At 36.0% G+C, this 16,305-nt stretch overlaps 1 pseudogene; it reads left to right on the top strand.

Moving 5' to 3' along the window:
• Positions 1–16,305, top strand: part of LOC120770579 — a 129,797-nt pseudogene that overhangs the window by 19,919 nt on the left and 93,573 nt on the right.

Genomic DNA, 16,305 nt, shown 5'->3' on the forward strand with positions numbered 1-16,305 from the left:
TTTAGTAAGTTCCAATATATGTATGTTGGTTAACGCCGTTAGCATTTCATAAACAAATGTTGAACGCATATTTTCAGAAAAACACCTAAAATGACGTCCAGCAAGAAATATCGGCTTGGCTACATCAGAACTACACACAGGTGGATTGGGACAAGTTACACATAACAAGTTATGAACGACCCCTGAAAGTCACCCATTCAAAGTTGCCCCGCTATTTAACATGATTTTCTTCTTCCCAAAGATTATCTTTAGCGCCGAATGCCGGATGCGACGAACGACTAATTTCCTTCACAAATTGGATATCGATAGATTATCTTGGGCGGGCAAAATTCACTCGACCTTAACCCCATCGAAAACTGTTGGGCGTTTCTTAAATCAAAGATGTATTCCCGAAGAAATCTCACAGTAGCCGCATTCAAAGATAACATAAAGGATGTGTGGCGAAATGATCCAGATTTAAAAATAATGATAAGGAATTGTTTAAATAGTATGCCTCAAAGATTGAAGGTTGTTATTAAAAATAAAGGTTTGCTTACCAAATACTAAAAAAATTGAAGTTTTTCTGAATTTTATGAAAAAATTATATTTCAAATAAATATTATACAAAATTTTTCAATACGCGAAAAAATGGGAGTATTTTTAGTTTAAGTGAATTATTTTTGGCTGTGTTTAGTTTTTGATTATTATTAATACTAAGTTAAACTCTTATAATATGGGCCTTGAATTCTATAATAAAACTTTATATTATTCTATTAAAAACTGCGTTGTAATAAACACTTTAATTTTGATAGAATTACTGTTTACTTATTTTTGACGCTCACAGTATATTCCTCATAGACTACAAAACGGCTTGACCAATTTCAATGGAATTGAAAGACGATTTTAATTTTTTTAATGTTCTTAATAAATTGTAATGAATTATCGATGCTTATACTTATTTAAATACACGTTCACTACCGCTTCTCCTTGCCTCTCGCAAGCAATATTTAAAACTCTCTCCTTTTGCTTTCAACATTTAGAACGAAGCAATTGAACGATCTTAAAAGGGATCAAGGAACGAAATGCCACATAATTATTATAGTAATATTTTTTTTTATATATTTTGTTTTAAAAATTTTAAATAAGCTCGAAGGTATCAGTATTTCTCTGTAGAAATAAAGTATTGTAATAATCGGATAATACTCCTCCATTGAAACGCCTGACAAAACATTGAATAAAACCAATGACAACTTTGCCGACAAACATACATACGAGCTCGCATACGTATTGACGCTGAATTGTGCGCATCGTCGTGTATGGTAGGGTTTTCAAGGAGAAAAAAAAGGCTTTTTTTGTGAATTTATTTCTCAAATCTGGATTGAGTGATTTTATTCGGACCTTTCGTACATTATAGAGCACACTTTTGATAATGTAAGGTAATTTTTTCATGGAGAAATATTGAGGCATAAGCCGGTAACAGTGCTTTCCCCCAGAACGTTTTGAAAAAAAAAAAAAACATTTTGCGGTGTTCACCATTACTCGGCTAGGAATTATCGGAAAATAAAAAACCAAGAAAAATTAGTCAAATAATAATCAAATCTTGCCCCCAACGTTCTCTGATATTTTTTTTTTGAATTCAAAAATTTTTGGCGGCTATCTAAAGTGTAAACTGTTATTTTCCAGTAAAAATTCCGCCATTTTGTGGGTGGAAAAACCATTTTGTGGGTGGAAATGAAAAAAAAAAAATTATTTAATAAACCGACCGAATCCTCAGCTGTTAGAGTTAGAACGTTAAAGGCAGGAGACTAATAAGACGATAACTTTAAGAATATTACTTCTATCGACTTAAAATTTGAAGAACATATTCTTGAAATGTTAAACAATAAGATAAGACAAAAAAAATCGATTTTTCGAAAGTGAAAAGCCCTACCCCTCCCTTATGCCGCGATGTCTGAATTTAGTATCCGCGCAAAACTAATACGGCCGTGAAAACTGACGTTGAGCAACACGAAAAGCTCCATCAGGATCAGACAAGGCGACTCCCTATCATGCGACTTCTTCAACCTGCTGCTGGAGAAAATAATTCGAGTGGCAGAACTTAATCGAGCAGGTACAATCTTTTATAAGAGTGTACAGCTGCTGGCGTATGTCGATGACATTAATATCATTGACCTCAACACCCGTACCGTTAGTTCTGCTTTCTCCAGACTGGGCAAGACGAAATATCTCCTATCATCAAACAAACAGTCATCGCACTCGCGACTTGGCTCTCACGTCACTGTTGACAGTCATAACTTTGAAGTCTTAGATAATTTCGTCTATTTAGGAACCAGTATAAACACCACCAACAATGTCAGCCTGGAAATCCAACGCAGGATAACTCTTGCCAACAGGTGCTACTTCGGACTAAGTAGGCAATTGAGAAGTAAAGTCCTCTCTCGACGAACAAAAACCAAACTCTATAAGTCACTCATAATTGCCGTCCTATTATATGGTGCAGAGGCTTGGACGATGAGAACAACTGATGAGTCGACGTTGCGAGTTTTCGAGAGAAATGTTTTGCGAAAGATTTATGGTCCTTTGCGCGTTGGCCACGGCGAATATCGCATTCGATGGAACGATGAGCTGTACGAGATACATATATGCTCTGAAAGCTCTGAAAGTATTCGACGCTGTACCCGCCCTGGGAAGTAGAGGAAGACCTCCACTCCGTTGGAAGGACCAGGTGGAGAAGGACCTGGTTACGCTTGGAATATCCAATTGCGTAAGCGGTGTCTACGCCTATTAAGAAGAAGAAATAGGAGCAAAGCCGAGCGTAAAGCTAGTCTACAATAAAAACAAAGGAGAGCTGACTTCTAATTTAAAAGTAATATCAAACGCGTTAATATTAGAGAATCATTTTATTTCACTTAAAAAACGATTACACTTTTTTGACGTGTGGTTTCAATGCAGCAAAATTTGTTTCAAAGTTGGTCTTTTTGACAGCCGTAACTTGATTTATACGCAGTTTAGGTTGCCATTTCATAATGAATGGCTTAACTCCGGAACAACGTTTGCAAACCGTGCAAATTTCTTACCAAATATTGGTTAGGTTTGCGCGACGCATCGCGATCTGTGTCCAATGTTCGGTCGACATAATCACAAAACAAAATTCTGTACATTAAAGCAGACACCACACTTAAACACAGTATGCTACCACCACAACCCTACACCATCCAGTGATCAAAGCGGACTGTCCGCGAAACAAAAGACCTTTGTTTTGTGTGAATATCGAACCGGCAACACTCGTTCATCACAGCAGCTTTACTTTCATTTTTTCTCCCGATCTTAAAAAAAACAGAGATAAAAAGAATAAAAATACAAAAAACTCGGTGACTATACAAAGATCTTATGCAGTGGCAGAATTATATTGGGTAGTCGAAAAAGTAATTTGGTATTTCTAATCAAACTTCAACTTACTTTTTTTTATGTTTATAACAATAAATGAACAGTCATTTTGCCATTTTCCGCTTTCATCAGTGTAATTCGAAATTTCCAGAACGGAAGCGACCGAATCATTGTTGCGCTACTGGACCTGATACAGCATCGACTCCGTAAACTTCACAAATTCATTAACACCATCAAATATAACTGAAATAAGATCACATTGTTTTTATTGACCGCAAGTGTATATTAAGTAATGTCAAATTAGTATATACACCAATTTACAGATTTTTATCTTAAGCGGTTGATTTTCGCGTTGAGATGGTAAATAATTAACCAATAGCAATTTTTTTATGAAGTTAAAATATTGAGGACATTTTTTTTTGTTTGTCCACGTAATGTAAGTGTGCACTGTCACAATAAGCAGTTTTAATAACGAGTAGTTCATCCTTTAGCCTCAATAACTGCCTTAATTCTTGAAGACGTGGAATTCACTACGACCTCAATTGATTTCCTTATAACAGGACCGTACCAAACCAGTTCTAAAATCCTTATTAATTGGCTTTAATTAATTGTCTTCTGTTTAGCAACATCACAAAGTGTCATAAGTGTTCAAGAGGGTTTAATTATATCGACTTTCAAAGCCGATCCAAGCATTGAATCCTTGGATCGTTCAATGTATTGGCCAAATAAAAATAAAAATTTAAGCAGAATAAGATCATAAACACCAATATTGTATAAATGTTTTATACAAGATTTGTTTCTAATCTAAATTTTATATTTTATTTATAGCACGATGGCAAAGCGCTGAGTTCTAATGATTTCGATTGCGGGTACTAAAAAATGTTAACCGTTGTCATATATTTTTGTGCATTCATTATTCCATCAACAAGGTTAGAAAACATGGTATGAAAAACAGCCCCAAGTAATTTGTCTTTGAAACTTGAAATTATTTATTACACATTTATCATGGAACCTACCTCTCACTACCTGAAAGGCGCATTAAATTTGCTTTCTGTTGTCAATCATTTTGATCTCAATTTTGGAACTTAAATACACTTGTCCAACATTTTGCATTTCCGCTCCTGTAGAAAGTACATTTTTAAGGCGGTCGCTTAAGCTTACGCCGAATGTAAGTGGTCTGTTCTCTCAGTTGACTTTTTGAATGGCTACAACTGGCTGCTATTTTTTCAAATTTACAGTTATATAGCTGAATATAGACTACAAAAGTGGTAGTGCGTTTTATTCACCTCAAGTGTAATTTTGTAATACCATTTTATTTAAATGTTATTCGATATCCATTCCGTGGGACATTATGCATATGTATGCAACCACAGTAGTTCGTTATTTGAAATCAGTTTTTTATTCAAAACAAGAAAAAACGTTAACTTCGGTTGCACCGAAGCTAAATACCCTTCACAGGTGCATTTCTGTAAGTAACTATGTGTTAAGTTTGTATGGAAGCTATATGCTATAGTTAACGGATCTGATCAATTTCTTCGGAGATTACATTGTTGCTTTAGGAAATAATATATCCCAAATTTCGTGAAAATATCTTGTCAAATGTGAAAGTTTTTCATACAAGCATTTGATTCCGATCGTTCAGTTTGTATGGCAGCTATATGTTATAGTGGTCCGATATCGGCCGTTCCGTCAAATGAGCAGCTTCTTGAAGAGAAAATCCGTTTGCAAAATTTCAAAACGATATTTTAAAAATATATCGTATATATACAGACAGACATACGGACGGACAGACAGACGGACATGGCTAAATCGACTCAGCTCGACATACTGATCATTTATATACATATATACTTTATAGGGTCTCCGACGATTCCTTTTGGGTGTTACAAACTTCGGGACAAACTTAATATACCCTGTTCAGGGTATAAATATTCACTTCAACTTAAACATTAACAAAAAATATTCACTTCAACTTAAACATTAACAAAAAAATACGGTTATTTTTTCCATCCAAAATACGGTTATTTTTTTGTTTCATGCCGAAGTAAAGCTTACATTTCGGACAAATATAGATCTGATAGTGGTTTCTGTACTTTGAAAATTTAATCGCTACGAGCCTGTGGATTGAAACAAGAGAGATTTTCGGACTCTCTAAAGTTTAGAACGCGCGATTGCAGTTTAGAGGTTGACTGTAGAGGATGTGAAGCTAACATTCGATAGTCGTCCAACTTCTAGTTGTAAAGTATTATTATATTTAAAATTCGATATTCCATCCATGATACAGTTAGTGCTAGATCGCCAAAGGTACAAGCTGGTCTTTGTCCCCTACGCCAATCCTCACGAAGTTTATCATTTGGTTACCATATCATTTAGTATTCATTGAACTGCTGATTCTCGATATTGTTTGGATCTTGCTTTTAATAAATTGTATTATTTTCCTCTTTAGAGATTTGTTTTGCTAATTCAATTACAATCGCAGAACCGTTTTCAATTGTCGTGACTAGGTTGTCATCTAGTGGTGCAGTGGGAACGTATGGACCCCTAATTATTTGCACAACCACACACAAATTCTCCTCTAATGATAATTAATTTAATCGACGTCAAATTTGGTCAATGCTGTGGCGTAATTTTATTAACCGATCTTTGCAGCCACTGTGGCGAGCAGAAATGTCAGCTAAATGCAGGTGGTTTATCAAGGAAAAGAATAGATTAGCCGTCATATTAAAGATTAAAAAAATTATCCGTTGAGAAATCTTGTCCCATTGAAGGTATACTATTTTTTTTTGTAAATGAATTAACAAATATACATGTCAGGAATACTAACTAATTTTTCAGGAAAGTTTGGTAAAGAAATTTACTTTTACTAAATGTTTAGTAAAAACATTCTTTTACGGAATTAACCTGTCCACTGTGAGTTTTGCAAATAAATTATTCCAATTGAGATAAAACTAGAACTTATAAAGCACTTAACCGGAAAATAATATATGTGACCTGGTCTACGGAAAGGGGGCTTAGGTGTCAAAAAATCAATTTTCACTTTTGATTAACGAGAAACTGACGAAACGAGTTGTTTATTTTTAACAGCTGTTTCCCAGAAAACTAGTTTTCGCACGTTAGCTCCCTTTTCACATATAATAATATTTAAAATCAGAAGTTTAATAAAATTAAGTTGCACTATATTGTGAAATAGTTGAATTACCTTATAAGGGTCATCCCGTCTGAGAGGGTTAATATAAATAAAAAAAATAAATTGAATTTTTCATTAATAGAGTATAAAATGAAAAATAAGTAAGTTATATAAAACAATTAAAAAAAAAATTCAATACATAGTTCTTAAAAAACAATTGAGTTTCCAATTGCGTATTTTGGTTTGGAAATTTATTAGAAATTTTTTAAGTTTTATTGCTTTTAAGCACTTACAACGTTAACACTTTGTAGTGTGCCCACAATTTTTCAAAATTGCTTGGCATCGTCGGACAAGCTCCCCACAAACTTATGACATCTACTTTGTGGAATTTCGTACCATGCCTCTTCGAGCATTCAGCACTTCCTCTTAGCAATTTGCATCGCTACTTAAATTTTAATAGGACTCTAGGATTACGAAAATACTCTCTGAACTGAGCCAACACATGCATCGATTCGAAAGCAAAGGGGTTTTATAGTATTTTTGAGAATGTTGGGGTATGAAAAATGGTAAATTCTACCATATATCCGCACCAATGGTCCAATGGTACCAGAAAATGCTGTCCAGACCATCACGCTACCAAGTCTGTGTTTAACAATCAAAACATCCTAAACAAACAAACAACAAAACAACCTTGGGTTTGTGTAAATAAAATGGGACTAAGCAAAAAATATATTATATGTAAACAAACTATCAACTAGTAATAAGTAAACACGCTAACTAGTATAAATAGCAATAAGATCCATGTAACAGGTTAGTCTTAAGAGTACTAACAAAGAGGGCACATCTCGATAATAGTCTTGACGGTCGGGAACGTTAATCCGGATTAACTGCGCACATTGCGGTTGCTAGCCTACCAATTTTTATTACAAAAACATATCAACACGTTTATTTAAAACTTTTTTTGTTCTGTGAGGCGGCACATTACGAATTATGTTTTGAGTTAACATGTTGGCATCATTATTAACAGTTTTGATGGCATTATACACCATTTTTCAGGAACATTTAACTATATTAACAATTTTTATCTGGTTCTTACTGTTTTTAAGAATTCCAAATAATTATTTTTTCTATTGAAGAGTAAAATTTGTCATAATATTGGGTAGTCGTAAAAGTCTTTTCGTAGTTCTAATCAAACTTAAACTAATTTTGTTTTTTAAATTTATCATGAACTTTAATGAACCAAATTTGGTCGAGCACTTTTCGCCATTTTTCCGCTACAGACATTATTCCATCAGTATAAAACTTATCTGGTTCCTTGACGGAAAAGTGCGACAAGTAATTTTCACAGGCTTCTCTTGAAAACAACTTTACTCCATTAAGGGAGGTCTGAATTGACCGCAACAAATGGTAGTCCGATGGTGCAAGGTGGTGGATGCATCAAAACTTCAAAGCCAAGCTCTCAGTTTTTGCCGAGTCATCAAAGCTATGTGTGGTTTAGCGTTGTACTGATGGGAGACGAAGTCCTTTCTGTTGATCAGTTCTGGCCGTTTTTTTTCGATTGCTTGCTTCAAACTTATCAGTTGACAGTAAAATGTAGAATCAATCGTTCGGCCAGACTGGAGCAGCTCATTGTCAATGATTCTTTTCCAATCCCACCAAACACTGAGCATAACCTTTCGAGGCGTCAATCCTTGCTTTGCGACCATTTGTTGAGCTTCACCATGCTTAGACCATCATCTTTTTCGCACATTGTTGTCGTATTTGATTCACTTTTCGCCTCCTGCTACCATTCGCTTCAGAAATGGTTCGATTTTATTTCGTTTCAACAAAGAATCGCATATGTTAATTTGGTCCATTAAATTTTTCACAGACAATTCATGTGGTACCCAAAGATCGAGCTTCTTTTTGTAGCCAGCATTTTTTAAATAGTTTAAAACCGTTTGATGACGGATGTTATGTTCCTTAGCGATGTCATGGCTGCTTATGTGACGGTCCTGGTCAATCTTTTCCATAATTTCATCGACTTTTTCAACGACAGGTCGACCAGAGCGAGGTGCATCTTTCGCATCGAAATTTCCAGAACGGAAGCGAGCGAACCATTGTTGTGCTACACGAACTGATACAGCATCGTCTGCGTAAACTTCAAAAATTTCATAGGTGGTTTGCGTGGCATTCTTCCCTTTTTTATACAATATCAAAATATAGTGAATTTCTTCATGATTTACACTCATTTTTGAAGAGCTGTAACTTTTTTCAACTTCCCAGAATTTAATTTTTTTTGTTTAAATGAATCATTCTCCAATGAATTTATGATGAAATTTTACAACAAAAAATTAATAAATGGAAATATCACTTTCTTACAAATAACATTAATAATGGGTTGTCAAAAAAGTCTTGCGGTATTTTTATTGAATTTTTTTTTTATTGAAATTGAAATGAATTTTTGATGACTCATGCCCAGCTCTTGACCGATGCTACGGCTGCTACTATGCCGGTCTCTTTCGACCAATTCAGCGATTTTATCGCAATTTTCGACGACAGGCCTTCCGGATCATGGTGCATCTTCGACCACTTCTACACCAGAACGAAAATGTTGAAACCATCGTTGTGCGGTGGAAATGGAAACTGTATTGGGTCCATTAACTGCACAAATTTTATTGGCGGCTTGAGAAGCATTTTTGCCTTTATCGTAGTAGTACTGTAAAATATGCCGTATTTTCTCTTTATTTCGCTCCATGTTTGCGACGCTATAACTCATGAACGACTTAAAAAAAACGACAATCAATCAAACACGTGTTAGCGCGTGAAATGAGCTTTCCAAAAAGGTATAGCATGGCCCGATGCGACGAATAAAACTAGAACTACGCGATTTCAGCGCCAACTAGCGAAAATACCGCAAGACTTTTTTGACAAACTATTATATAGAATTTATACCGTACGCATAACACACCTTGAGTATTGTTGGTGACTAGAATCCGAGGCCACATCAGTTTTCCAACGCTCAAAATCGTAGATTTGCAGAAAAAGACCCCTTTCCCAGAAGCATGTGAGGCGATGTGGTGGCTTGAGGACGACGGCCACTGAACAAAACGATGTTGTGCAGGTCAGCGACTACGTTGACAGATGTAACCACCGGTATTTGTGAGACAAGTATAAAAAGGCTTTGTTGTTTGTCGATACCAAGAGATAACACTGGCCACCTATGACATAATTTTAAACGAATCGTTGAAGCTTATTGAGGTTAAAACCCTTTTCTACTACGGCTTTGGGAATTCAAGTTAACCCAGCAGAGCCCCTTTTACTACCGGAACAAAAGCAAATTTTCAATTTAATAACAAACCGCCTAGCTAGCGGGCAAGAGGGGTAACAGGGCGTATCTGAGAGCACTAACAAAACTTTCATTTGCTGCTGGCACAATTGCGTAAAAAAAGTGGTTGCACTGCCAGTTGCGTTCTCCGGAATAGCCACAACCTTGATAAGTGTTGTCAGAACCGTATACTCAATATTCAAGTTCCCGCTGAACGTTGCAATATAAGAAACGCCCATTTGCAACATCCGCAAAAGTGGTCGCAGTGCAATGATGAAAATAGGTCGTGTGGGATGAATGCGCAATGGAGCGGTTGATCGCAGCTTGCAAGACATTCGGGGAAATTGAATCTTGATGGATGGAGTGGTCGTCTTCCTGTCATGTGATTTCCGACAGACGTCGACTATCGAGCAACTTACCACGGCAGACTAGATAAACGCATGCATTTCGGCTTCGCCGCTGTGAACTAAGGTAGAGCGGTTACAGGTGAATACTAATACGAGGGTCCAGCTCTTCAATGATCAGTAGTTTGGACTATTCATACAAACACTTCTCAAGGTCGGCGAAGGTCGCATGTCGATGAATAGTAACGGCATTTGACAGCCTATTTAGCTCGGAAGATAATCTTATTAATCAGGTATTTCCGAGTTTACAAGAAAACTTGATTAACGAGGAGTGGTTGTCCGAAAGAGCTATTACAGCGCCCAAAAACAGATTGGTACAAATAATTAATGAAAGAATAATAGTGAAAGTTCCTTGTGAGATGAATCACAATAGTCACGGCGATGACAATTATACAAGGTGCGTACCAAAGTAAACAGGACTTTTTAAATCTAGCGCCCCCTGGTGGCACCGTCTATATGTCGATGGTGCGTTAGAATCTGCTATCTTTATCGATTTTCCAGTGAGAATTTCATGACATGGAAATGGAATAGAATATCTCCAAAACATCGATTTATTGCATTTTGACCGAACATTTGGGCTTACGAAAGGTGTGTGCACCGTTTGTTCCGCACAAATTGCTCAGACATTCGAGGACGATTATTTGACCAAAAATCACATTTTAACCATTAACCACACCCCGTATTCACCTGATATGACACCGTGCGACTTCTTCCTTTTTGGAAAAATGCATTTGCCCACAAAAGGCTTGCACCGGCATACTGGCGGCCATACCGGCAAACAAGCTAAAACACTCGTGCGACATGCTTTTGGCCCGTGCAAAAAGCTGTATTGAAGCCGAAGGAGACTATTTTGAATAAAATAAAATGATTTTGCCGAAAAAAAAAACAATTTGTTCTGTTTTTTTTAAGTCCTGTTTGCTTTGGAACACACTTTGTATATCCTGTAGAGTTTTTAAATTCTCTCGATCTATCAAGGGTACCCTAACACAAGTTGAAACTCAAAGTTGGAAACAGACGATCAAACATCGTGGCAAAGGTGAGCCAAAATAGTTTCGTCAGAGTAGGTCAAAATTCAAGATTATGTTGTCAGTTTATTTCGATTATCGTTGTGTGATGCGCTACGAATTTCTTCCGACCGACCAAGCTATCAATAAGGAATTCTCTTTCACTGTTATACGTCATTATGGGCCGACAAATCTTGATTTTTGCACCGCGATAATGCATCGTCGCATACTGCATTGCTTTCTTCGCCAAATTTTTAACCGCAACTACCGTCTTCGCCTGATTTAGCTCCGTGTGACTTCTGGCTATTCAGCAAACACAAACCACAGCTCCGGGGAAACCGTTTTGAATCAATTGAAGACATTAAACGTCAATCGCTTCGAGCATTGAGGGCTATTCCAGAAATTGATTTTAACCATTCTTTTGAGGATCGGAAAACACGATGGAACAACAAATTATGAACAAAGAAATACATTTTTTTTGTTCATATGTAGTAGTATATACTTATGTATAGTACATCGCTTCAAAATTTATAAGTTCAGAGATTTATCGAAATCGCATTTTATTTAGTGAACCCAGATAAATACTGTTTATTTTAAATTGGCGTATATTTAAACACGTCTAAATACTCCCATAAGTACACTACGTTAGGGATGGGCAAATTTTTAGCCCGCAAAGTTAGCAAAGGGCGAACGAGGGCTAGATGAGGGGAATATCAGTTTACGGAAGGAAAGGCACAAAAAGGAGCGAAAAAAATTAATTACAACCCCCTGAAACTTGATGTTCATCGCAGAATGGCTGCGGCAATACTGACATAGTACACAAATTAAAGAGCAGTCATATCGGAATTGTACAGTTGTGTGAACAAAAGAGGTGAAAATATTTCGCAGGTATTTTCGAGTTTCTCGCATTAATATTTGTTTTATTTATCTTTGTGCCATGGTGAGAACCTCTAATCACTGTTAGAAAAGCCTTATATAAGTTACACATTCGATATCTAAAACCGCATTTCATTTAATTAAGAAAACAAGCATTATGTATATATACCAAATGTGATAAAACTGTAATGGTGATGATGCCACTTGTAAAAATTCATTTCAGTTACAATTGGGAAAACTTTTCTCAAGTTAGTTAATTACTTACGGGAAATTTTCACCCGACTTTACCCATTTTAGTCTCAAAAATGTATTGCTAGAAGTAAAACACTCTCTCAAAGTTTCATCAATATTACTCACACCTTGGCCGATATATGCACATAAAGTCATCGGAAATCTTTGAATTAGGTATATGAATTAGGTTCACGGCATTCAAGTCTCGTTTTATACACACACATATTCTTATCACGTAAATTTCAATTATATATTAGGTCTTTGTATCCGCCGTTTTTTTTTTTTTTGTTTTTGTTTTGCAAATTTAAGGCTTTATTGTATAAAAAACGGTTACAAAAATGTTATTCAAAATATTGGCCGTCGCTAGCTACTAATTTTGAGCATCTTTCTGGCAGCATGCGTATTCGGTGACGAAAGAACTCCCCATCTTTCGAGTCGATCCATGTATCAATCCAATTTTTGACTTCTTCATTAGAACTGAATTTTTGACATCTTCATAAGAACTGAAGTGCTCGTTAGCTAGAACGTGTGCCATCGATCGGAACAAGTGGCAGTCAGATGGAGCAACGTCTGGAGAATACGGCGGATGGGGTAAGATCTCGCATTTCAGCGTCTCCAAATATTTTTTGACAACCTTTGCGACGTGAGGTCGAGCATTGTCATGCTGGTGAATGACTTTATCGTGTCTTTCCTCGTACTGTGGCCGTTTCTCTTTTAGTGCTCGTTGCTGGTTCCACCAAATGCACAGCATGACCTTGGCGCCGTGAATGTTCGGTTTTGCCGTCGACGTGGAGGCATGTCCAGGCTTTCCCCATGACTACTTTTGAAATGAAAGCGAAATTGTCATTGAGTAAAACAAGAAATTAGTATTTTTCTTTTTGATTTATTTCGACACTTGAGATATGGTAAAGCCTAAATCTTGCGTATAGATTCAGTAAGAAGATTGAGTTAGATTATATATTCAAGAATAACTCCTTACAAATATTCAATATTTTAAAGATCATAGTCATTATAGTGTCGGGGTAACTCTACTGATTTAGTCTTAACCTAAAACATTAAAGGCCTTTTTCTGGTATGCATTTTTTTGATAGTTTTGTTTGTCATGAAATTCTACTTACTGAAATGGGCTCCAGTTTTTTGTTTTCTTTTTATGACAGGATGTAAAAAAATAAATTTAGTTTTTGCTAATTAAAAAAAAACCGAAATTAAAAAAAAACGAAATTTTAAAAATCCTTTTTATATACAAACCAAAAAATCATTTTCTCTCCACTTCATCATCATGTATTGATAGAAGTAGTATAAAAGAACGTCGCTTTTTCTGTCCCTATGTCCCTTTGTATGCTTAAATCTTTAAAACTACGCAACGGATTTTGATACGGTTTTTTTTAAATAGATAAAGTGATTGAAGAGGAATGTTTATATGTATATAAAATCCATTAATTAGTGGATAAATACTGTTATTTTTGAGTTTTCTAAACTGAACCCTACGAAATTTATCAAAATAATGTACAACACATTCAAAAAGTCGACAGAAAACTCCGCGATGGTATATGTCTATGTCTTATGGATATCCCACAATAACATTTTTTTGTCAACTACTTTTTACGACAAATAATGGCTAATTTTCGGCCGGGGTCGGTGGGGCGTGCCTATAAATAGCGCGTCGGAGGCCGCGGTTCTTCCTATAGCACTTTGAATTTAGCAGCTATCGGACGCGTTTATTATCGGAGCTCTCTTGCGAGGAATATTTAAAGGGCAACGATGAAGTATAAGCGTACTATTTCAAACTGATCCTTTCAAAAAAATTATACAATTGCTAAATATTTGGAATAGTAGAATAGAACTGCGACCAGATACAAAGTGCAATGGATTATAACTGGCTCAGTAATCAGTCTATGAATATTATACCACGTGTATCCCAAAGACTGATGTCATAACATTGCCAGTCGACTTTTTCGTTTTTCCGCGCTTGAAGACCGGTTCATCATGTGCAGTCTACTATAATGTCTGTCGATTGGACTCCAGTATGAAATGATGGAGCCGTATTTCTATTTTCACACACCAACGTAAAAATTTGGTTTTATTACGATTAAAGAGCACTCAAATACTTTTCAGAATCAGTTATTCGTTGTTTTTGTTAGATTATGAACTTGCCATGCACCCACTTTGCACAGAGCTTTCGCCTCTTTAGGACGTCAACTGCCTTCATTGTTCTTGGTGCTCATTTCGTCTCTTTCCAACTTAGCAAATCTCTTTTCAACGGTTGATCTCGCTGGTTAAAAGCCCAAATTCAACAGTTTCCCAAAAAGCAATGATTATTAACACACGAAATGCTTTTATGAGCCATTTTTTTTGTAAACTAACACAAGTTGCTTCACAAAAATGCTATGTCTCATTAACTAATGGTTATCATCTAACTAATAGAAATCGCATAGATAGTAGTAGTAGCATTATCTATGGGTCACCCACAGTAAAGCGTGGACGGGTTCTCTAGTTAATAAATAAATTTTAAAACAATTAATTGTAAAAGTATTCAATTCGGAATATTCAAAAACTGACCGAATTTCGGGGTGTTTAAATGAGTTAAGCTTCCCCCCACCCTACCCGGGAAAAACTGGCGCACCCTAACACATCACACCACACTTAAGAACATCACCACACCCGGCAAGCGGTCACCACACGACGGCATCGCATGCCGCGAAACCAACAAAAAGGAATTGGATAATCGCTTACCACACAATTCGCACGTCAACATTCGTCTACAAGACATTCGATCCTACGCGGGGCCACGTCAATATCTTCTACAATCACTCAGCGGTCCGGTTTGCGTATTATATTCACCCGCTCCGTACACTCTTCTTTCAAATATAACGTTATTTTTTTATATATAATTATTGTACATTTAAAATATGTGAGCATTTTTATTTAATGATCGTGAAAGTGGTTAGTATGTTTGTTTGTTTGGGCAGCAAAGTAAACACAGGGCTTTAGACTAGTTATAATAACTTAGTATAAATATACTTATTTTTATTCTTTACCAACAACATTTTAATTCATAAACTATAATTTAATATTTTTTTAGCAACTTAGGAAATGTGTATAAAGAGCGCGGTCAGCTACCCGAAGCGTTAGAAAATTATAGACGAGCTGTTAGGTTAAAGCCTGATTTTATTGATGGATATATTAACTTAGCAGCTGCGTTGGTTGCGGCACGTGACATGGAATCTGCAGTTCAGGCTTACATTACAGCATTGCAATACAATCCAGTAAGTGGAATAATACATTCAAATTATAAATATAATAAATAAAATGTTTTTTTAAGGATCTTTATTGTGTGCGCAGCGATTTAGGAAATTTGCTGAAAGCACTAGGCAGATTGGAGGAAGCCAAGGTAAGTTTTGCTAAATATTAAGCTCAATTAAAGATTTTAGCTATATACACTTCGTTTTATAAAGCTCATTCTGACGTAGTCACTTTGCACTATTTCTTTCTCCCGATAACGTGCCGACTATTGGTTTCAAACAGGTTTGTCGGAATTGTTTTATCGGTTTAGACAAGTGACGTGACACACGAAATAAAAAGTGATTTTTTGTATTATTCGATCACCCAGGCTACTGAGTGCGTTCGTAAACAAAAAACAGTAACATCTAAAGTACACGAGATAGCTTCTGAGTCATATATGTATGTATGTATATGGGTCTATAAATAATCAGCCGAATGGAATTCTGGGTGACTGTCCATCCGACCATCTGTCTGTCTGTGAAAGGAATAACTTAAGTATAATTTAAGTTATGTTGATGATTCTTCACACCCTAGACTATACTGCGGTAATCGGAAACGTATAGATATACTATAACTTAGCTCAAAATTAAAAAACTGTAATTTGCCCTGTGCCAAATCATAGTAAAGAGACGTAAATGTGGCTAAAAATTTGTCAATAAGTGGGTATGATTCCACCTATAATAGGTTTCATGTACATGCCTTACAATT

Source organism: Bactrocera tryoni, chromosome 3 (assembly GCF_016617805.1).
Source record: "Bactrocera tryoni isolate S06 chromosome 3, CSIRO_BtryS06_freeze2, whole genome shotgun sequence".
NCBI lineage: Eukaryota > Metazoa > Arthropoda > Insecta > Diptera > Tephritidae > Bactrocera > Bactrocera tryoni.